At 38.4% G+C, this 25,045-nt stretch overlaps 1 protein-coding gene across 1 annotated transcript in view; it reads left to right on the top strand.

Moving 5' to 3' along the window:
* The first annotated feature begins 11,055 nt into the window (after positions 1-11,055).
* The window catches only part of Sur (Sulfonylurea receptor), a 244,947-nt gene continuing 230,957 nt past the window's right edge, over positions 11,056-25,045 (top strand). Inside the window, exon 1 of the mRNA XM_065232286.1 lies at positions 11,056-11,127. The gene's annotated coding sequence lies outside the window, so the exon portion shown is untranslated. The remainder of the gene's footprint in view (positions 11,128-25,045) is intronic.

Below are 25,045 nucleotides of genomic sequence, written 5' to 3'. Positions count from 1 at the left end.
TGATTTTAGCCGCCGTTGAATCCTCCTTTGATAGCGTTGAAAACAGAGACGACTTAACCGCTTATACTCGTGGTTGAGTCTGACATAGAAGCATTTCAGCGGCAGTGTGCGGAGTTTAGTAAATCTTCTGAGAGCAGTCTTCTTAGTTCTTTTCAACGAGCGAAGATCTTTCGTCATCCACGGGATGATCTTTTTGGAAACGTGTCTGTCAATGACATATGCCAAGACGTGTGAAACGGTTTGGACGATACTGCGATGGTCAGCTCTACGGAAGTCATATGACACACCGTTTGGAGTGCTGGTGAAATAATGCACAATATTATTTTCGATCACAACAACTAAAGCAGGGTGATGATGCACTTCCTTGACTAAAGGTTCGGGTGCCGTGGAGAGGAAAGGAGCTGTATCACGAGCACTCACAAAGCAGAGATCCAGGGTGCGGTTGTTTTCATTCAACAGGCCATTGATTTGTGACATAATAGCGGTACTATAACCACAGACAAACAGACTTAACACTCGAAAATTGTTCATCGAACAAACATTTAACGGACAATTTAAAAGTATCGTAGTTGGTAGTACCGGCACCTGTGGCGCGCATAGTCAATTCCCTTGCGTTTGACGTTTACACACTACCGCCATCTGTTCAGCGTACTACCCACCACAGTGTACTCAACAGATGGCGGTAATGTTTTAGCGACGATGTTTTACAGTGAGAAATATGCAATGTGTTATGTCTGTTTGTCTGTGCTATAACTGTCCAGGAGCTGGATGGTTCGTACGTGGAAAGATGAACGCTCGTGATCAGGACAAAAGAAACCACTATCGTTTGGAGTCCATGTAATGTCCGGTAGGTTAAAATCGCCAAGAACAGTAACTTCGTCGGAAGGGCCTTCTTTGTCTGAAGCGGCCAAGACGGATCGACAATGTGTTTCTATAAGCTCCAAGTCACGGGTTCGATCTAGAGGGATGTACACTGCACAGTTGGATATAATCTGAGAAATTTTTGCTCAGCCTAAGGAAATATTGACGAAATAAGCTTCGGTTTACCGGTGTAGTGTAGTTGAAAAAACGAACAACTAGGTACTGCCGTTACAAGAGAGTCATGCACAGATCATGCACTGATTTGCTTTGTTTACCAACTTGACACAGAGGGGTGGCAATCGAGGGAGGGACTACACACTCAGCGACCTTTTCCATGTTCGGTAATTTTTAATTTTTTTGAATATGAACATTTACGGAACAGTTCTGTAAAAAATTACTGAACCATTCGTTAAAAAGTTACCGAATTGTTCGGTAATTTTGACAGCTCATCAAAAAATCTGTTTTACGATCGTTCGGTAGTCATTTCGTTTACCGAACTGATTACCGAGCTTTCAGCTGTTGAAAGTTCGGTAAAAAATTACCGAATACGGTAATAATTTTTAAGTGTGTACGATGTGTCATCGCCAGACCTAGTTTTTAAGGCAAAATTGCACACCAAGTTGTTTTTACAGTTGTCGGTAAACATTTTACTGACTTTCAAACAGCTGAACATTCGGTAATCAGTTCGGTAAAAGTTTGGTTTACCGAACGATCAGTAAACTTGCAATGTATACTCAACTGTCAAAAAATACCGACTAGCTCATCACTCAACACCGAAGTTCGGTAAAATTTACAAAATAATCGGTAAAAATAGAAAGGTCGTCATCTGCCAAAAATTACAGTTCTTTCGATAGTTTTTACTGAAAAACAGTGAAATATAGGGAATTGTTCCGTTCAAATCATGCACAATATAAATTGTTGTTTATATCTTTTATTAAATGCGAGGGGGGCGACACATCTAAATCTCAATTTTAGATGCTCAATAAATCTCACACTAGCGAATAAATCTTCGAAAAATATTCTTTCATTTCTCGCCACACTTAGAATTTTTTACAGAATTCGGTAAACAAAAATACCGAAATTGATCTGTAAAATGTATATTACAGATTGTTCGGTAAAACTTAGCTATTTTTCTTCAATTTGTCTCAGACTTACCGAAATACTGTAAATAAAAACAAATACTGAACAATCTGTAATGTTTTTACTGAATTATCTGTCACCAATGGCAATTTACCATAAATCGGTAATTATTCACCGAACTTCTGTAAGCACCCTGTGCAGCCATCTTGTCAAATCTGAAAAGCAAAACAATTCAAAAGTTTGACCCGCTGAAAGTAAAAGTATCGGAAAAAGCGCGAAAATGGAAAATCTCTTGGACAAATTGCATGGACAGGACGCAAGGATCATCAGTATTTTCCGTAAGTAATATAAAACACTTATTTTATTATGAACTTTTGTTCTAGCCTTCGATAATCTGCTTTTTTTTGCAATGCCCAAGTTCCCGGCTACGTTGCTGGCTTGCACCGCCATGTAAACAGCCATTGTTTATCGCAGGGGCTGCAATGAGAGTTGAAAAGTTCAGCACAACGGGCACCAAGTTTTTGCACAGTATTCAATAGTTTGATTGAAATGGGTTAGTATTCATTGAAATCTACTTAATTAAAGAGAAAAGTAAAATATATGCGCAAAAAATAAAAAATCTCAAAATCGAATTTTACATGGTCATGCCGAAAAAATACCTGGAAAAAGTAGCTTTAATAAGAATCAAATTATTAAAAGCACGGGTTTTACAGATTATCCACAAAAAAACACAGAAAGGTTCGGTAAAACAAAAATTCATTCTTCCAAAATGTTACCGAAGAATTTGTAAAAAAAATACCGATCGGTTCGGTAATTGCAAAAATTCAATTACAGATTTTTCGGTAATCCAAAAAATTACCGAACACATTACCGAACGTTCAGCTGTTGAGATTTCGGTAAAATTTTACAGATTTCTGTAAAAAAATCTAAGTGTGCGCATCTACTTGCATCGCGCATCATCTTTTTGCAGGAAATCTTCAAAATCGTGATAAATCTTCTTTCTATCCACTCAGCGTACGCGCAGCTAGCCACAGCAAAACACAATATTTCCTGCATCGTAGATAGAGTCGTCCCCCTCGATTAAATGCAATTCGTCAATCTGTTTATCCAACGAGTCAGCGATCGCCAGTCATTTTATTTGAGTGCTAAAAAATGAAAACATTTAGATAATATAAATAGCACTTACTGAAAAGATCCCTTACTTTCGCATCCGGCCGATAGCATATCTAATCTCATCGGACACGTCTTCCATTTCAATGGTTAACAAGTTTTTTTTTTCTGCTAATATGCGCACGATTTTCTTAAAATTTATTTACATTTGAATTTTACACCGCTTAACATGCGAAATTGACGAAGATTTGACAGGCGTGATTTTAACTGAAGCGTTCAGTAATAATTACTGAACTCCTGCATTGTTTACATTTTTCGTCAGTATTTATAAATTGTTCACTGGAAAGCGGTAAAACTTTTACTGAACAGTTTAGATTAAATGACATTCCGCTTTCAGTTTAGATTAAATGACAAAGCGCTTTCCCTACCACATATTTCAAAATCGAATTCCATCCGATCTCGCCGAACGGTGTTTATTGAATCACCGCAGTGGTGGTGTTCGGTCGTCATCATCATCAGCAGAAGCAGTGATTTCGACGAGTGGCCTTGAAAATTTTTCTCCAGTACACAACGAAAGGTTCTCTGTAAGCAACCATTGATAGCTGCCCTCAAGAATCCTCGATTCACCAAAGAAGGAGGAAGAAGCCGCACCGCTACTGATCGGATTCAGTTGCTTTTCGTGAGCCGCTTTGGGCCAAGCGCCTCAACCTCGTTCCATACAACATACAGCTCGCCAGCCTCATCCGTGTTGAACACCCTAATCAGAGCTGGTAAAAATCACGGCCGTCATGTGACGATGAGAAAACACTATCACTATCACGAGACGAAACTACCTATTATTAACTTTCTTGTCATTTTTCAATGATCAAGCACTCATGAGAATAATTCTCATGCGGTTTTGGACATCAACATTTCTAACTGATTTAGATGAATTTAAGCAAACAACCGACAGAAGTATCTCTGTAAATATCGCGTGAGATCTTTCATTGAAAATGACATTTGCTAGCCCTGACCCTAATAGCTCAGCATTGCTCAACCATCACGACAAAACTGTTCTTTTCGGGACCACCATAAATTATTGTTGTTTAAGAGTTAATTTTCATTGCTGCCAGCCACATCACCTTCAAAGCTCTTGATTATGTACCCAGCAACCAAACGTTTGTGGTCAAATGCGTAACAGTATTGAAGTGGTATATACAAATTCTCACAATGACCGAATATCACATGACCTTGTTAATTAACCAGAATCACTTCGAATTAAAGTAAGATTTTCTCCAGGACGGCAGAAAAAATAAAAAAAAAAATCTCGAATTTATATGATTGATTGCGATTATCTCGAAATTGGAAAATTTTAGCAAGAAATTCCCCCAATCATTTTTTCTCTATTGAATACACCAAAAATTCCATGCGTTTTGTGCACGATAATGCGTAATTTTGTCATCAGAAAACGAGGCGTTTCCGTGATGGGAAAAAGTGGTTTTCCTAACACAGGTGCCAAATATTGATACTGAGCAAGTAATCCTATGTCAAATCTACGGCCGTGTCTTACATAGGGTTTTCGATCTAATTTCCGTCTTACTAAGCACAATCCGCACTTAACCTCTCTTTTCTGAACGAGTTTAAACAAAAAATGCAATATTTCTGTCAAAAATGACTCATTCACCTTTCCATACGTACCGTTGGATTTGATAAAGATTCACAAATTGTTGAGATATTGTTTCAAATCTAATACTTTTAAATTCAATTCCGTCCAAACGCATTGAAACGCCATTAGATTTCCTTCGTCCTACGGATAAACGTAAAAAAAGAGGATTTGCTAGAAGCGCTTCTTTTGCTTTGAGAACAATGAGCGTAAATATTCATACAATGCGCTCTGTTGTAGCTAATGGATTTATGTTGTAGCTAATGAACTAACGCATCGGAACAAACCTATGATTGATTTTTGGACGGTGAAATCATTGATATTATTGATCGTTTCTGATCGATAGAACGGAAATGGGCGATTAAGACGAAGTAGCGCTCTACCCTACAAGCTCTTACTTTTTCATCAATAAATAACATTTAGGTTAGGGTTAGGCAAAGTAGAGTGCATTTGACTTTTACTGTCGCATTAAAAGGGACAAATGGAACAAAAAGTTTTGTAGATCTAATAATGACAATCATTGGACTAGGTACACAATCGCGCGTAATAAGTATTCACAATCGATAAAGAAAACTCGTTGTGAATATGTTCAAAGGAAGATTGATCAGCATCAAAACAACAGCAAAGAGTTATGGAAAATTTTGAAATCTTTATTAAAACCTAGTAATTGCAAACCGCGGTCCAAGAACAGTCAAAACAAGTAATTGCAGCAGCAGTGTTCACTCGGCTGTCGACAAAAGCAGACCACTCTCGATGTGTGCTACGCGATCGTCTGTTTTCTCGGCAGCAACCATTGTGTGGTCCTCCTCATTGTTCTTCATCAGCAGTTCTTTCGGTCGATGCGTCGTCGACTTTGGAAAGCAACCGTTTCGTGATGAGTGTGTGAGTGCTGACCACGTTTTGCGTCCATTGCTGCAATGGACGCGCTCTGACCCTCGTTGGCGTACAACAATTTGCCATACAATGAAACTACTGGAAGTGGCTCCAGTTCTGATGGAGGAGGCTTTTTGGATAGCGGAAGATAAAGTTTTTATTGTGTTGTACCTTTTGACTATATATTTAAGATGTATTGTATAGTGACCAAGAATCCTCGGCTCTGTAAAGTTAATTCGGTTGAGCCTTATCAAATAAATTAATAAACAAAAAAAAAAAAAGTAATTGCAGCTAAGTTTAATGATTATTTCGTAGACAGTGTTTCATTGATTAATCAATCCATTGAATTGGTCGATGAACCTGACGAAATAAAACAGCCAGTTAATAGTAGTTATAGATTTGAAGTTTTTCACCCAATTACATTAGATGAGCTTAGAGTTATTTGTTTTTCATTAGGAAAATCGGCTGGAGTAGATAATGTTAATGCTAGAGTTATTCAAGATTGCTTTCATGTCATTGGCCACATCTTTCTGGACCTTATTAATAAATCATTGCAGAATGGACATGTGCCACAAATTTGAAAGGAATCCTTAGTGGTCCCATTCAAAAAGTTGCTGGAACGATTAAAGCCGAAGAGTTTCGTCCTATCAACATGTTGCACACATTAGAGAAAATCTTAGAACTTGTTGTTAAAGGCCAGCTGGAGTATTTGAATAGCAACTCTTTGTTGATACCAGAACAATCGGGATATCGGGATGGTCATTCTTGTGAAACTGCATTGAATTTGGTGTTAGCAAAGTGGGAAGACAACTTGGAGCATAAAGATACGATTGTTGCTGTTTTTTTTGGATCTGAAACGCGCTTTTGAAACAATCTAGGCCCTTACTGTTAAGTACAATCAAGCGCTTTGGAATTACGAGTACTGCATATAAATGGTTTGAAAGCTATTTGTCTGACAGAACTCAACGGACTGTTTTTAATGATTCTGTTTCCAGTCCCGTGGGGAACAACCTTGGAGTGCCCCAGGGAAGTGTATTAGGGCCCCTTTTTATTTATTATGTATATTAATGACCTGCGGCGTGTTTTACGATTTTGAGACATTAATCTTTTTGCAGATGATACTGTGTTATTCATTGCAGCTAAGGATTTAGAAGTTGCCGTCTCACACTTGAATGAAGATTTGCAGTATCTAAGTAGATGGTTGAAGTGTAAGCAGTTAAAATTGAATACAAGTAAAACTAAATTTATGGTTATTTCGCGGAATCGATTAAATGAGAACGTCTCTGTTGTAATTGATGATGAGACTATTGATCGCGTTCAGGAGATTAAATTTCTTGGCGTGATTATTGATGACAAACTTAAGTTCAACTCTCACATTGACAATGTCATCAAGAAATTTGCCAAGAAGTATGGAATTCTATGTCGATTGAAAAACGATTTAACTATTGCCAGTAAAATACAGCTATACAAATCAATCATCTCTCCTCATCTAGACATTTGCCCATCCATTTTATTTCTGTCCAATGCAACACAAATATCGAGATTACAGCGCTTGCAGAATAAAATAATGCGTTTGATTTTGAGATGTAATAGATTCACTTCCTCGACTTTGATGCTAGACGCCTTACAATGGTTGTCGGTGAAGCAAAGAATTGTATATTTGACTATGGTGTTCATTTTTAAAGTAGTTAACGGTTTGCTGCCTCGATATTTGTGTGATCGAATTGAAAGAGGATGTGACTTTCATAGATATAATACTAGAAACGCGGATGAAATAAGAACACCACATTTCTTGACTTGTGCTTCACAGAATTCATTATTTTTTAAAGGAATAAATGTGTTCAATTCAATGTCTAGACACATTAAACGTGCAACAACATTAGCAGAATTTAAGAGACATTGCATTTCACACATTAAAACTGTCTTTTGAACGATTATCCAGTGATTTTTTTTTATGGATTGACAAATTATGTATCTTGACGAAGTTATTTTTAACGGATTATTTTGTATGAATAGCTGTTATAACGACTTTTTAATAATTATTGCAGCACTGCAAAAACTATTTTGTTCGCCACGATGGTGATGATGGATTTTTGATATTTGATTTATTTATTTATTTAGGGGAATATACGTATTCTCGGCAACCTAAGCAGTGACCATCTTTCTATAGCCTTTTTCTCTGAGGAACGCATACATATACAGTATTGGTGTGTTTACAATCTTTTGCTGCCAGCTGCTCTAACAATTCCAGTCGAAAGAATTGTCAAAAACCGTTTTGAAACACTTTTACAAAGCTCCAATCTTCTCTAGTGAGAGCGACTATTGTGGGCAACATCTTTTTATTCGGCAACCTTTCTATTGAGCTGCGTGTTAAACTGCTGTGTTTTCATCGATATCAGCAGCATTTTATAGTGCGTGTGTTTCATTTCAAGAAAACCCTGCTAGATTGCTTTTTCTCAGTGGTAAAATTATAATCAATTTGAAGCTGAAAGCCTAAAGAATCGTTTTAATGCATTCAGCGAAGTGTTTTCGTAAGAAAATCCAGTGTAATTAGCGTTTCAATTTGGGTTGCCGAAAATAGTCTGTCATGCCGAAGCCGTCATTTCCCCTATTTAATTAAATCTTCAACATAATGTTGTACAGATATTTTCTAGGCTAGGAGTCGAATTCTATGTCTGTAAGTAGACTTACTAATGTTAAAATCATATACATCAAACGTTTCATTAAACACACGACAGCACAAAGTCCACGGTTCGTTGAATCCATAGTTGGTCCGATGGGTAGGTTGCCACAGAAGCGTGTAGCTACGTAGAACCAACAATCAATACGAAACTAACGATTTTAAATTGGCTCACTACTTGACTAGCCTATTGGTCCCAAGCAAATCGATTAACGTACCCAATTCTAGTCAAAATTCTACTACTACACAATGTTTGTTTTGATTCGCTATGAAAGTTTGACAGATAAAATGAGGGGTTATTGGATTTTCCTATGTTTCGAGGGGTGAATCGATTAGCTTGGGACCGAAGATAGTACCAGAGCTGAGCCAAAAAGTTGAGCACGTTTCTTCGGGACCTTCTGGTCTTAGAGTTACCTCTATGGTAGAACTCTTTGAGGAGCATTGATGTAGATTTGGCTCACAAGAGAGTTGCAATCCACGTCACCGTTAAGCCATCCAAACACGAAGAGTCGCTGAAGTAGTTTCCTCCTTGCTGCCAACGTGTCCAGGTCAATCAGCCTGCACCGTTCTTCGTAAGGCGGCAAATTTACCGAATCGTTCCAGGGCAGAACACGTAAAGCGTATCATACGAAGTTTCGCTGAATGGCTTCGATTCTGTTAGCTTGAATAGCGTGAAAGGGTGCCCACACAACAACAGCATACTCTAGAAGACTGCGGACGAGAGCACAGTATAGTGATTTCAGCGCGTAGATGTCCTGGAATGCGTTTGTGTTTCGTTTCAAGAAACCTAATGTGGCGAATGCTTTAGCAGTTATCATGGAGATGTGCTGATTGAATCTGACTTTAGAATCGATGATAACACCCAAATCCTTAACTGAAGAAACGAAGAGCAAACTACTGAGTCCTATCCTATAGTCATGTCGTAAGGGCTCGCGTGAACGGCTAAAAGATATTGCGTAGCATTTTGTGACATTAACCTGCATACCGTTCAATGTACACCAGCGCAAAAGGGAATCAATATCCTTCTGGAGTGCGCAACAGTCAAGTCTTGACTTAATTGTACGAAAGATCTTTAAGTCATCGGCGAACATAAGTTTCGAAGAACACAGTCGACTACACAGATCGTTCACGAACAGGATGAAAATTAAAGGCCCCAAATGGCTATCTTGGGGAACACCAGAGGGTATCTCGAAACTAGGCGAATTAACACCGTTAATGCTGACATAGGCTGAGCGGTCAGTTAAGTAAGACTGTAGCCACTTCGTGGCCCAATTAGGTAATCCCATACACCTCATTTTGTCCACTGCAAACACATGTGGAACCTTATCGAACGCCTTACTGAAGTCCACGTAGATCGCATCAACTTGTCGTCGTTTTTCAATGGAGTTGATCAGCGAGTTGACAAACACCATTAAGTTGGTTGTTGTAGAGCGTTTCCTCACGAAGCCGTGCTGATGTTCGGTAATTATTGGCCTAACCGCTTGATATACGACCTCATATACGATCTTCTCCAGAGCTTCCACATTGTGGGGCAAACACCACTAGTAGTAAAAAAAATAGTCTTCTACAAAGGTTTTGAGCCTCGCGCGCGTATTACGGATATAGAGAACTGAATTTAACATTTGAAAAAAAAAAAAAATGCAATTTTAAAGCTTATTTGGAAGATACCTTGAGTTAGTAGTAAGTTTTCTGGCAAATGTTGGGGGTTCGTTAGCATTCCTGACATTGCTGAAAATTATGATAGCATCAGATTGCGGGGTTGCTAGTGTAATAGGATGCTTTGTTGATTGTTCATTGACTCTTGATCGCTTGTAATACTTATATTAATATTTTAGGTGAACAAAAAGGCGAACTAAGACGTGGACGTCTAAGCTTTTTCACATTTATATCGCTGTGAAGCAACTGTAAACTCTAGAGGGAATTTATATCTGTAAATGAAACCATCTCGGTTTTTTTTTTGCTAACCTGGTTAAAATGTTTACATTTAATTATCTTAGAGATAAATCGTCCAGCTCAAACATTTGTAGGGGTAAGAGGTGGGACCATCATAATTATCTATGGAATCTATAAGGCCTACTATCATATTTGTATAGAGCATGCTGTGCCTTAGTTGTGGGGGCTGATTATATGATAGCTGGGGCACTTTAAACCGTGGTTGAAGAACCGAGGATTTAAGCGGTATCGAAAAATGTTTTCTAACTTTTTGTTTAAGTGCTACTGAAGAAAAAAATGATTACAACTTATTTTGAATACCCAAAGCAACGCCACTACGCGATTGATCCGTTAATGAAAGAGAAAACGGTAGACTTTGGACGCCCCCTCAAGGGGACGCATTATAACTGTTTACCCTACCTTTATCGGCAGCTACCGTGATTCACTCATTGGGGTGGGTTTTCCTCAAAAGACTTCATGGCACATTATGATTAGCCGGGGTACCACGAACCAGCGCTATTATGTCTCGGGCCAACCAACGAGCCAGCCAACAGTCATACACTATAATCTAATTACATCCAGCTGAGTCGCTGAAGCGTTAGAGAAAATATGAACTAAGATACACCCATCAGTGTTGGTTTTGTTTCGCTCGAAGCCACGCGATTGAATATTGCTATCCGGGAATCGTGCGAGTTGACCAAATCGACATCTGAAAAGAAAGGTAGTGATGGAAATCACCTTTCGATTGTGCCCATGTAGATATCACAGGAAATCATGGGCGAAAAACCAAGCGAAGCATTATCGCTGGATTTGGATAAATCGTCGGTAATTACCATTTGATTCAGTTGCATCCATTATTCGGGGAAAAGGCGCGCGGTCATAATGGTGCATGGAGCCGGATTGATTGAAATCTATCAAAGCTATCCAATGCTTCGCGAAACGATCGGCGGTGAGTGAACATTTTACCGCAGGCGGCTTTTGTGCCAAGCTTACGTATATTTTCAGTGATGAAAGTACTTGGCATTTGTGTGTCGTCGGCCTGTAGTGGACGGTGGAGTTGATGGTTTAAATTTTCGATGAAAATTCCGGAAACATTATAGTACAACACTTTTCTACGTTGGGTGACTGAATTCTTGCGTCCATTTTTCCATGGTAGATGGAATGCCAACTGAGTATGTGTCAATATCTATATGCACGAAATATTGATTTATATTGCACCAACCGTGGTGGAGTGGTTGCAGTTGGTCAACATGAACAATGTGCTGGTGAGGCTCTGTACAATTATGGAAAAAGAACGATCGGTTCACTTTTATAGTGATGGAATTTAAAAATGTCCCATCGTTCCAACAGCGAGTACGTAGGTGATTATATACACTCATGTAGAGATATATTGAATTGGAAGTGGACGTGTCACGAAAAGCAAGCACAAAAGGGAAGTTCACAAATTATGCAGCAGGATTAATAGGTGCCGGTTGAACAGCTATACACGATGAAACCACCTGCGGATACGAGTTATGAAAGGTGATAAGTGAAGGCTTCGTGAGGTGTTAAGCTATTCATGCTAGATGGATAGCTGGAAATTGCCCCTTTGGCCATAGAAGCATTTGCTTTTGAGTTTAAAGCTTAATGAAAAAGGGAGCAACAAGTGGTTGGTCAACATTTGGAGCCGCAAACCGAACATGAAATAAATCTGGTTAACCAATAATATGATATTTTTAGCATTTGTCGCTTTTGGCCCTTGATGAAGAAAAAATTGCATTCGTTAGTTCATATGCATATTCCCGGCAAGGGTTTTTATTTGATAAACATTCTCTTTATTTAAACAAAATTTAAAAATGAAAAAAGTTACACGGTAAAAAAACATGTTCATGCAAAGTCAAATCCTTCGGAAAGAGATCATATCGAAGCACGATGAAATCAACAGCAAATCACTTCATTTTGGATTGTATTGCACATCGTTGTTGATGTGCTGTGCTTTGAACTCGAAATGTCAACCATACTGATATTAACAATCTATCACTTTAAGTTTGACTAATTTATCCTTGGATTTCATGTTTGCTGAAAATGGGTTTAAATAACTATATTACCTTGTTCATATTGAAAGCCTTAATGTATGTTATTCAGAATATGGCCAAAGAACATGTAACATATTACTACCCAGATCACATGTTTCTAAGTTACATTGAACAACATTGCAAGGCTTGTAGTAGAAGCAAGACGAGACGTTGAGCAATAAATTCGATAAGTTTGACAATGCTTTGTAAAAGAAGTTCTATTATACACTATTATTGGATCAATTGCATCAATTTAATTTTTTTAACTCTCTATTTGTTCCAAATTCAAAATAAATTACATTTCATTTTAACCTAGGTGCTCCAGTTACTACAGTAACTTACCAGCCTTTATTGTTATGATATATAGCTAAGTGTTTTTACATTGTTCCTGTCTTGGCAATTCAGTATTTTAAACAGGTTTTTTAAACCTGCATGTCAGTATAACAATTGATATCTTAAAACTAAAAACTAAAACTAAATCTTATCTAAGTATAAAGGGAATTAAGCGTTGTAATTGAGGATTGCAACGATTGTTGCCTGAAATTATTCATTATTTTGTTGGACATTTGTTCTAAAGTCTCAACATTCGAAATTCTATGTACCTCGGTAGTACTGTACCAGGGAGGCAACTTCAAAATTATCTTCAGAACATTGTTCTGAATCCTTTGAAGTGCTTTTTTCCTGGTAGTGCAACAACAAGACCATATTGGCACAGCGTAAAGCATGGCCGGTCTAAAAACTTGTTTAAATATTAGAAGTTTATTCGTCAGGCAAAGTTTGGATTTGCTGTTTATAAGAGGATACAAACATTTTATATATTTGTTACATATGGCTTGAATGCCCTCAATGTGATCTTTAAAAGTTAATTTTTGGTCAAGTATTAATCTAAGATATTTCACTTGGTTTGACCAGGAAATTGGAACTCCATTCATAGTCACTATGTGACTACTACTAGGTTTCAAAAACGAAGCTCTAGGCGTATGTGGAAGTATTATAAGTTGCACTGCAGAGTTCTGTCAGTTAAATAATTCTGAACTTATTTCATAATGTAAAGTGGAAAATTAAACTTTTTCAATTTAGCAATCAAACCTTCATGCCAAACACTGTCGAATGCTTTTTCTATGTCTAGAAGAGCAACTCCAGTTGAGTGGCCTTCAGATTTGTTTGAACGAATTAAATTGGTAACTCTTAAGAGTTGATAAGGGGTTGTAATGCCCATGGTGAAATCCAAACTGCTCATCTGCAAAAATTGAGTTCGTATTGATGTGGAGCATCATTCTGTTTAAAATAATCTTTTCAAAAAGTTTACTTATTGAAAAAAGCAAACTTATTGGACGGTAGCTAGAAGCTTCAGCTGGATTTCTATCCGGCTTCAAAATTGGAACAACTTTTGCATTTTTCCATTTATCAGGAAAGTATGCCAAATGGAAACATCTGTTAAATAATTTTACCAAGAAAGACAAGGTACTCTCTGGGAGTTTTTGATGAGGATATAGAAAATCTTACTTTGTCCAAATCAGTCCCCCAGGAATCACCAAAAATATTTTCCCGAGAGAAAATATTCAGAAAATCCCGATCAACCTGATTCTCAATAGGACTAGTAAGACCCAAACTGAAATTATGGGAACTCTCGAATTGCTCAGCAAGTTTCTGAGCTTTTTCCAAATTTGTAATCAAAATTGTACCACCTTATTTAAGCGCTGGAATTGGCTTTTGAGGTTTTTTCAAAAATGTTGTGAGTTTCCAAAAGGGTTTGGAACTCGGGTCTTATTTAGAAACATTATTTTCAAAAGTTTTGTTCCTCAGGGCAGAGAATCGCTTTTTAATTTGTTTTTGCAAATCCCGCCAGATAACTTTCATGGCAGGATCGCGTGTTCTTTGATATTGTCTCCTACGGACATTTTTAAGACGGATCAAGAGCTGAAGATCGTCGTCTATTATAATTGTATCGAATTTAACCTCGCATTTTGGTACTGAGGCAGCTCTTGCTTCAACTATAGAAGTAGTCAAAGATTCAAGAGCATAATTAATTTAATCTTTTTGCAAAGGAATGTTTGGATCGAAGTTTTATTTCATAAATGTTCGATATTGCTCCCAATCAGCTCTATAGTGATTGAAAGTAGAGCTGTTGGGATCAGAAATTTTTTCTTGGGATATTTCAAAAGTTACTGGAAGGTGATCAGAACCGAAGTCAGCATGGGTAACCAATTGGCTACAAAGTTGACATGAATCAGTTAAGACCAAATTAATAGTTGAGGGATATCTTGCAGAAGAAAAGCATGTTGGGCTGTTTGGATATTGAATAGTGTAATAACCTGCAGAACAATCATCAAACAGAATATTACCATTGGAATTGCTTTGAGCATTGTTCCATGAGCGGTGTTTTGCATTAAAATCACCAATAATGAAGAATTTAGACCTGTGACAGGTAAGTTTCTGAAGGTCACCCTTGAGACAATTCTTTTGCTAGCCTACGCATTGGAATGGCAAATAGGCAGCTATAAACGTAAGTTGTCCAAATTTTATTTCAACAGAAACTCCCAAAGTTTCAAAAACTTTGGTTTCAAATGAAGAAAGAATTTTATGTTTGATTCGTCTATGAACAATGATGGCAACGCCACCACAGGGTTCATCAAGACGATCATTTCTATAAATAAAATGATTTGTATCCTTCTTAACCTTATGGTCAGGTTTAAGGAACGTTTCAGTTATAACGGCAATATGCACGTTATGAACTCTCAAAAAGTTAAATAGCTCGTCTTCATTATCTTTAAGAGATCGAGCATTCCAATTTAAAATATTCAATGCTTTAAAATCCATTACTAAATTTCAAAGTCATGACAATATTGTTTGCCAATTTTACTCCAGTTTGAATAGCATCAAACATGGAGTTAGATTTAAGCATATCAGAAATCATGTCAATTAATGATTTCTGTAAAAATTCCATTTTAGGGGCAGTAATGCTTCCTAAGTCAAAATTGTCAAAATTTCCGTTAGAATTACGTTGGTTAGTATTTTGATTTCTACCCGCTGCAATAGCAGCATAGGTAGCTCCATTAACTCGCTCCATTAGCGTTTCCTACCTGTCGCTTAGAACGAAATTGTAGGATCGCTTTGCGGGTCTTACATTCCCAAAAATTGGATTTGTGGTTTTCACCACAATTTGAACATTTAAATTTCTTAGGATCTTCCTTCAAGGACAGTCGTCTTTTGCGTGAGAGGAATCATCACAATTCATGCATTTAGCTGGCATGTAGCAATTTTTAGATCCGTGACCCCATCCCTGGAACTTACGGCACTGAGTGAGGTTTTGGAAATTTCCTCCAGTCTTCCTGAAGTGTTCCCACTTCACTCGGACATGGAGCATAAGGCTAGCTTTTTCTAAGGCCTAAAGGTTGTTTAGTTCACTAGACTTGAAGTGAACTAAATAAAAATCATTAGAAATCCCGTTGCGCGAATCGCCAGGACGGGATTTCATTTTCATTTTGATTACTTGGAGTGGCACAACTCCAAGTAATTTTGCCAGTTCATCTTTGATCTGATCCAGGGATTCACCACTGGGCAGTCCTTTCATGACAACCTTGAACACACGTTCAGTTTTGGTGTCGTAAGTAAAAAATTTGTGCTTCTTCTCAGTAAGATACTTGAGAAGACATTTAAATCCGTCCAAGGTTTCAGCCAATACACGGCATTCACCCCGACGTCCAATTTGTAGTGAAAACTTAACTTTCACGAAATTCAAAAGTTCCATGCGAAGAGCATGGAAATCGGTAGTGGTTATCACAATAGGGGGAATCTTTTCCTTCTTGGCATTAAGCCGGGAAAGTTTACTAGAATTTTTCTTGGATGATGGATCATTCTCATCATCCGTGAGCAAATCAAATTGATTACTCAAATTAATTTCTTCAGAAGGGGTGTCAAGAGTTTGCCCCTTTCTTTTGCGTTTAGGCGCCATGGCGGCAGTAAATTTTTTATCCAAATCGACTTCCAAGCAGATTACTATAAGAATCTGAAGGATCGAAGAGGAATTTTCCAAATCGATATCCAAGAAGGATTACCTCGGGTAGGGTCCAAACAAGGATCGAAGAGGAATAAGAGGAGTTGAACAAGGTAGAAAATTTTTACAGGTTGAGCACTGAAAAGTGCTGTTTAAATTTGTTGTAGCTTTAGGTAGTAGTAACACTTCCTTAAGCAAAAAGCAAATAGATCCGCACGGCAAGAGAGCACGATGCGGACTGTGAAAGAAAGATTAGTAATTTCCATTTAACTCCACTACCTTATTTGCTTATCCTTGACAGATACGCGTATTTCGTCTACAATGTGCAGACTTCTTCAGTGTCTCGACATAACAGTGGTGCCAATTCAAATGATAATCATTTTGATTTAAAGGTGTTATACAGTACATATTTTTCAACAACATTATTTCAAAACGCAAATCACTTAAAAATCAATGATAAATCACTTCGATTCGTAGTGCTGCATGACAGACTAAGTCAAGTGCAAGAGCATTTGGATTAGATATGACAACTTTTTACCGTGTAGTTTTTATGGACGGGAATAGGTAGGGTCAGTTGAGAGAAAATGGGTATTACACTACAACATTTAATTTTGAACATTAAAAACTGCAGCAGAAAAGCAGAAAAGCTAAAATGAAATTATGAGATCTGTACAACTTCTGGATGATGAAATTGGAAACCATGAACCCTCCTTAAATAAGCCAATTTCCAAGGCAATTATCATCATCATGTATAGCCTAGGAAGCACAGGCACATGATTGTTGCTCCAGAATGTCCCGGTTCTAGTCTCAATACAGGTAATTTTCATAACATCTATGTATCAGTACAATAAACATATATATGGCACACACACATTATTTGGAAAATCTCAAAATCTCAAATCTCATACGTGAGAACTATTTCCCTATGCGTTTTCATCTGCGCAAAACTCACCGACGAGTTTTTGGGGTCATCAATTCATTCCTTTATATTTTGACGATGTTCTTATGTCGTTTTCTGTTTTGCGGTGTAGCTACACCGGTGCTACACCGACATAATTTAAGGTGTAGATATCGGATGCATTTTGGTTTACAAAAAAATATGTTTAGCTGTCAATGACTCGCGCTTATTCCTGCTTACACTACACCGCACAGTTGGATGAAATCAAAAAAAGTGGGACATAGCCATTTGCGACGAAAATATTGAGTGTAGCATTTTGATGTCTACTAGAATGTTTCTTTATTTTTGAGCACTTTATTTGGGTGGTGAAAATGATGGATTAATCACTCAGATAAAAATAAATAATTTTTTTATGTCTAGTTAAATTGATGAACATCTATGGAAACATTGTAGATCTCTCAAGTGGGCGAAGTCATAGGATGAAAATGGATTACAAACGGTAGTACCCCCTTGAAACTCGTTTATAAACCATAACTTTCTTGTTTGAATTTTCCAATTTATTCAATGTTCAAGAAAGTTGTAGGTGCTCTCAAAATGTACATTTTTGCTAAAGAAGTAAATCACTATATTTTCGTTTAAAGGATTTATCTTGTAGCTTAGCAGATATTAGCAGCTAAACTCAACGTAATTTTGTTAATAAGAACGAATGTTTTTTCGGGGAAGTTGTAGCTACTTTGCTGAAGAAAATTTTATTATCTCTTAACGTTCTCATTTTGGAGCAATTTTTCTGAATTGACTTACTACTACACACTTATCAAGAGACCCTGAGATTGGTAAAAAAAATTGCAGTCTTTGGTCAGTAATCCTAAAAATTACAGATTTTTCGGTATTTTCTCGCTTTATTACTGAAAACTGTACAGAAAAGGACCGAATTTCGGTGTTTTCATTTCAATTTAACAAAAACAAAAAACGTTGGAGAAATATGTTATTGAAGTTTTGGTAAACGTTTCAGTACCGAGTTCGGTAACGGTCGCAGCGAGAAACGTCAAATCCACCATATTGTGATTTTCGATCAGCTCTGAGAACGTTCGTAAGTGGATACTGTGCAAACAAAGTGCATAATGGTGCTGTTATGAACCAGTTTCAACACCAAGATGAGTGAATCGTAAGGGGATTTACGTATTCTCGTCAATCTAAGCAGCGTCCGCGTTTCTATAAGCAAATTTTTCTGCGTCACGCTCACGTTGTGTTTGTTTGTTTACATTTATCTGTTGCTTGCTTTTCTATCCATTCCAATAGACAGAATTGTTCACAACTGCTTGAAGGCGTTTTTACGACGCTCCAAACATCTCAGGTGAGTGTGACTATTGACAACTGTCTCTTTTTCTTCGGCAACCTTTCCATTTGAACTGCGTATCAAACAGCTGTTCTATTATCGGCAACTCGAAATCAGCCGCATTTTGTAGTGCATATCAAGAGCAAATTTTCCGATCCGAGAAAAAAAAGTTTTGGTTTGATAACCGAGATGTTATTCCCATTTCCAATTAAACACATATAATCTCATAGTGATAGCATTGCTTAACACATAAATCAGGGTTTTAATCAAACAAAGCAGATCGCTAGCTTTCATGCTAAAAAATACTGGTATTTGAGTCAAAAGTTATTATACGTGTTACTTAAATCAAAGTGTATTTACCAGTTTATTCGGGAGAATTATCAATCACGTCTCCTTACGTGCAGCCCATTCTGCATTTTAGGAACACCGAAAGCATCTTAGCAACAAACAATTCGATTTATTCCCTTTAATAATGCGAAAGCGAAACGACGTACGTCAAAAAGCAATTTGACTGGTAAATAAATTTAAAAATGGGATGTGATCCTCTATTCGGACAGTATATAGTGTAATATCAGGAGCTTCCATTGACACTGATAGCTCGACTATGTCTACCTTTGTTACTTTCGAAGTAATGAAAATTTATAAATTTTATTCAAAGATAAATCTGGCATAACAGAATTGCTCAGTGGTAGTGCTGTAATCCGATTGAAGCTGAAATACTAAGGAATAGTTTGAATAAATTCAGCTAAGTGTTTTGATGGGAAAATAGATTGAAATTAACTTTTAAGTTTTGGTTGCCAGTCAATGGGTGCCCAAGCTGACATTCACCGTGTATAAATAAGGTCTGTATCCACAATAATCTGGACACATCAAAACAGAACTAAAACACAAATTTCGAATTATATTTCAATTGTAGTTACTTATTTCAGATTCATTGGATAAGATTTAAAAATTCACGAAGTCAAAACATAGTTATTCAGTATTTGCATAAAATTTTCAAACTTTGCACTTAACTCCATCCATTAGGGTTTGTACAGACTCCTCAGATACCGTGGTGGCCGTCTTTGTCCAAATGTGTTGGAAGTGTTTGATATCTTTGATTCCTTGTTTATTTCCAGAAAGCTTGAGCTTGACCTTGAGCCTGTAGTGACGAAAGATTTGCTCTTTCGGCCACACGTACAAAATGATTGCCAAATAAGGTATATTTTTTGGAAAATTTTGATGCCCTCTTCGTCCTGAAATACTCAGTTGTAGCATTTTTTGGCCATAGCAAAATAGAAAGCCAGCCCTGGAAGCTGCTTGAAATCTTCCAAGACATAAGTTTCATCGTCCATAACAACGCATGAAAACTTCGTCAAATATTCGCAGTACAAACATAGAGGTAACTCTAAGACTAGAAGGTCCCGAAATAACGTGCTCAACTTTTTGGCTCAGCTCTGGTACTCTCTTCGGTCCCAAGCTAATCGATTCACCCCTCGAAACATAGGAAAAACCAATAACCCCTCATTTTATCTGTCAAACTTTCATAGCGAATCAAAACAAACATTGCGTAGTACTAGAATTTCGACTAGAATGGGATACGTTAATCGTCTGCTTGGGACCAATAGGCTAGTCAAGTAGTGAGCCAATTTAAAATCGTTAGTTTCGTATTGATTGTTGGTACAAACGTCGAGCCCGTGATTTTGCAGTCAAATTCTGTTTGTCGTTGTGATTTGGAACTATTTTTACTTTATATGACTTAAGGCCCCAAACGCTGTTTTGCTATTTGGACAAAAACAGGTGACATTCCTATTTTACGAGCCACCGTTCGAACAGAGAGATTCGGATTTTCCTTCAATATCCTCTTCACCTTTCGGTCTATGACAGGATCAGCACGTCCAATGTTTCCTCTCGACCGTCAAACGTTCCGAAAATGATTTGAGCACACCGTGAATAGTGGATTTAGGAAAATCCAATTTTATTTTGCAAGTTGCCGTATTGACTAGGCTGGATTTGTAATACGTACGTACAAAATTCACTAGCGCACGTGTTTTTCATTCGTCGCCATCTTGAACACTAAACATGGAATGTAAACACCAATCATAGTCTTTTTCATCAATGACTCCCAGCTATGCCTCAGCGAAATTTTTCACTCCTACGTGCAATGTTTCAAAAGTTACAGTGATTTGAAGGTGTTCTGGATTAATGTGGTTACATACTTAAATACGCATTTACAGATGGCCGATGTTGTTGCTTGTTTTTTTTCTGTCGGTCGCAAGTTCCAGGTAATGTTACCGGGCTGCACTGTTGTTCATCAATGACCAAATAAAAAAGATAGATTTTTACCGGCAATCATAATTTTTGATTGCACATATCAGAAATGTGATGCAAGATAGGGAAACTTCTATTCTCTCAAACGCCATGTCGTTGAAAAGCATCCACTTGGAAGCTTTGTTCCAGCCATGATTACCACGGAGGGAAACGAACCTTGCAGCGGTCTTCAAGAAGTGTTTGGTGATTACATGCTGGAAGTTAGCCAAAGTCATTCCAATCCACAAGCCTGGCATAGACCCTACCAGTGCCAAAAGATATCGCCCCATCAGCCTCTTGTCCTCCATCTCGAAGCTATTCGGAAAGTTGATACTCAACCGTCTGCAGGGGTTCCCAATGTAGCCTCCTTCAACATCTTATCCTCTTCAACATCTTCACGTCAGATGTTCCTCCCCTTCCGGGTGGTGGTATTTTGTCAATGTTTGCGGATGACACTGCCATCATATATAAGGGTCGACGCTCTGACGAAAAAACTCCAATCAGACCTGCATGTTTTGTCCGACTATTTCAAAAGCTGGAAGATTTATATCAATGCAGCTAAAACACAGACCACACTATTTCCGCACTACAACTCACCTCGGCTTGTTCCGCCTGGTAACTCAAAAGTCCACCTTGATAATACTCCCATTGAATGGTCGAGTGAAGCCATCTACCTTGGTCTTACCCTTGATAGCAAGTTGCTGTTTCGTTCCCATGTGGACAAAACATCCACCAATTGCAGCATCTTGATTAGGACTCACTTATCAACAGAAAGTCCACACTTTCCCTTTAAAAACAAGCTTGCCGTCAACAAGAAAATCATCCTTCACGCCATTGAGTGCGGAACGCAAATCTGGGAGAGCTGTGCTAAATGTCATCACCTCAAACTTCAAAGGATCCAGAAGAAGATCCTCAGGATGATGCGTAACAGTCCACCGTGGACTCGAAATTCTGAGCTCCACCGCCTGGCTGGTCTTCATACACTAGAGGAGCGGAGTACGCTTAGTCTCAAAAGGTTCAGAGACGCCTGTCTGAGATCAAATCACGAGATCATACGCTTACTTACCTTACCAATCAGGCTAAGGCCTTGTTGTCCTCTGCTGTCCGAAGAAGTCGTCTCCACTCTACTCGATCCATGGCCACACTTTGCCAGCCTCGTAGTCTGCGAAGAGTCCGCAGGTCGCCTTCTACTTGGTCGATCCACCTTGCCCGCTGCGCGCCTCTTCTTCTTGTTGGGTCGGTTTCTAGAACCATTTTTACTGGGTCGTCGTGCGGCATTCTTACGACGCGCCCAGCCCACCGTAGTCACCCAATTTTTGCAATGTGGACGATGGATGGTTCTCCCAGCAGTTGGTGCAATTCGTGGTTCATTCGCCTCCTCCACGTTCTGTCATCCATCTTTCGAAAACACCAAGGGCGCGTTGGTCCTCCACGAGCATAGTCGAGGTCTCGTGTCCGTAGAGGACCACCGGTCTAATCAGCGTCTTGTAGACAGTCAACTTCGTGCGTCGGTGAATTTTATTCGACCGGAGCGTCCTCCGGAGTCTAAAGAAGGCACGATTTCCTGCTATAATGTGTCTTTGAATTTCTTTGCTGGTATCATTTTCGGCGGTCACCAGTGAGCTTAAATACACGAACTCCTCGACCACCTCGATTTCGTCACCGTCAATATGAATTCGGGGTGGGAGGCTAACATTGTCTTCCCTAGAACCTCTTGCTTTCATGTATTTTGTCTTTGATGCGTTGATGGCAAGTCCAATCCGTCTAGCTTCAGCCTTCAGTCTGATGTACGTTTCCGCCATCATCTCAAAGTTCCGTGCCATAATGTCAATGTCATCGGCGAAACCAAGGAGCTGGATGGACTTCCTGAATATCGTGCCACTCGTGTCTATCCCAGCTCTTCTGATCACACCTTCTAACGCGATGTTGAACAGCAGACACGAAAGTCCATCACCCTGCCGTAACCCCCTTCGAGATTCAAAGGGACTCGAGAGTGTCCCCGATACTCGAACAACGCACATCACTCGATCCATCGTCGCTTTGACCAATCGCGTCAGTTTATCCGGAAATCCGTACTCGTGCATAATCTGCCAAAGCTGATCTCGATCGATTGTGTCGTATGCGGATTTGAAATCGATGAACAAATGATGTGTGGGCACGTTGTATTCGCGGCATTTCACGAGATCATACGCAATCTTGCTAATGAGGTTAAATTATTCGTAGCTAGGTAGGTTATCAATTTTTGACGTAGGATTACGTCTTTCGGCAACATATTGGGGGTGCAATTTAAAAAACCCAAAATCGAACGCGTTACGAAAAGTGGTCAGGTTTTGACCACATATATTTCTGTCGATAGCGGATCGATTTTAATTTTAAACAAACCAATCGATTGGAAATTTTTCTATCTGCTAAAATGAACACCTTATAAATTTTCAATAGGTCACTATTGAAAATTACACAAATGTTCAACTGTTGCAGTGGTGATCAAAATTATCACCGATTGCCTGCAAAAAAGTGGTTTCCCTAACAGTCGCCAAGTATTGATACCAAGCACGTAATCCTATGTCAATTATACGGTCGTGTCTTGAATAGAACCTCTTACTTTTTTAATTCAAGCAAGATACACCCCAAAGGAGTATCCTGTAAACTAGTTGAAAAACGTAAACACGTAAATTAGAATGAAAATTTACACAAAGATGAAGAGCCCTCCAGACTAATCAATTGGAATGTACGAACAATGTAAAATCATAATCAATGGAAATTAAACGTAATTTTACTACAGCTATAAAGACAAGAATGACAACGGTTTCAAACCGAATACTTCATAATTTCTCAATAGTGATGCATTAATATGACATGCACTAAACTAAGGACACGGGGTATATCTCAATTGATCCAATAACTGGTCGCAGTAGATTTATGTCCCGAACAGAGAAAAAAAAAAGCATTGATGCCTACATTAAGCGTCAACGTATATGTCAATGTTTCAAAATCAATCTTCTTAAGAACATTACTTTGGATGTTCAGCAAACAAAACAAACTCAACTATTCATCAGTTATAGATGTCCTCGATGACCTTAGTTTAAAATTAATCAAAGCTAATTTGCTGTAAGATATTTTACCTCAACTTAACAATTGTTGACCAACAAGCTCAGATATCAGGTCTAACATTTGAAAACAGCATTAAAGCTTTTGTATTCAAAGGTTGTAAGGGCCTTTGCACGCGAACCGAAGTACGCCCACGCAAACCAACAACATCCTCGGATAGGGAAAACTCTCTCTCCTTTCAGGTTCTTTCTTCTTCTTCGCATTTAAAGCTTATTGCATATCGTATATTAGCTTATTGCGTGCTCTCAACTTAGTGTTCTATATGCACTTCCACAGTTATTAATTGAGAGCTTTCGATGCCTGTACCATTTTTGCATTGGTATAATTGTGTGGCAAGTCCAATCATACTTCTATGCCCAGGGAAGTCGAGAAATATTCCAATCCGAAAAATTCCTAGACCGAACCGGGAATTGAACCCAGCCACCTCCAGCATGGTCTTGCTTTGTAGCTGCGCCTTTACCGACTGAGCTAAGAGAGGCCCCTCCACTCCTTTCAGGTAGTGGTATTGGTTTGCGTGGGCGTACTTCAGTTCCCGTGTAAAGGGCTTTAAAAATTTTGTTTACAAAAGCTTTTGTGTCGTTTTAAAATGCTACGCCTGATATATTGGTAGATTAAATCAAAAGTTCAGAACAAAACTTTTTTATTGAATGTAAAATGAAAAATATTTGCTTTAGCAGAAAAAAATATGATAATGATTCCATGGCCGGGGGACTCAGGGCAATTGTCACCTTTGCCAAGCCCCACCCCCCTCAAATGTGTACCAATTCAATACAAGACAATACAAATACACAATAAATCAGTATCTCGTATGCCTCTGCCATGGCAGGACGGACAAGTATTCAGTGTTCTTTATTTTCATTTCTATCCGTATCAAAACACAAAATAGGGATCCCGTCCGTGCGCGACCATGGCCTTATTAACGATGGTTGACGCATATCATGGTTTTGAACTTGAAACACTCCTCAATTAAGATTAATTGAGGTGTTAATTGATTTATAATTTAATTATTTTAGTTGAAGAAGCAAAAATAAAAACAACATTTGTGTCAGAGCGCGTGATAGCCTATCTTTGTTTGTCAACTCAACCAGCGAAAAATCACACTCTCCCCAAATCCAAGCGGACATCTACATGGAACCGTTATTGGCATTACCCGCAACAAACTGCAACCGAAACGGTATGGAAACA

The sequence above is a fragment of the Ochlerotatus camptorhynchus genome, unplaced genomic scaffold, assembly GCF_037179485.1.
Source record: "Ochlerotatus camptorhynchus isolate MF236.1 unplaced genomic scaffold, CSIRO-AGI_Acam_v1.1 ptg000367l, whole genome shotgun sequence".
Lineage (NCBI taxonomy): Eukaryota > Metazoa > Arthropoda > Insecta > Diptera > Culicidae > Ochlerotatus > Ochlerotatus camptorhynchus.
This window is presented reverse-complemented; position numbering and strand designations above follow the sequence as displayed.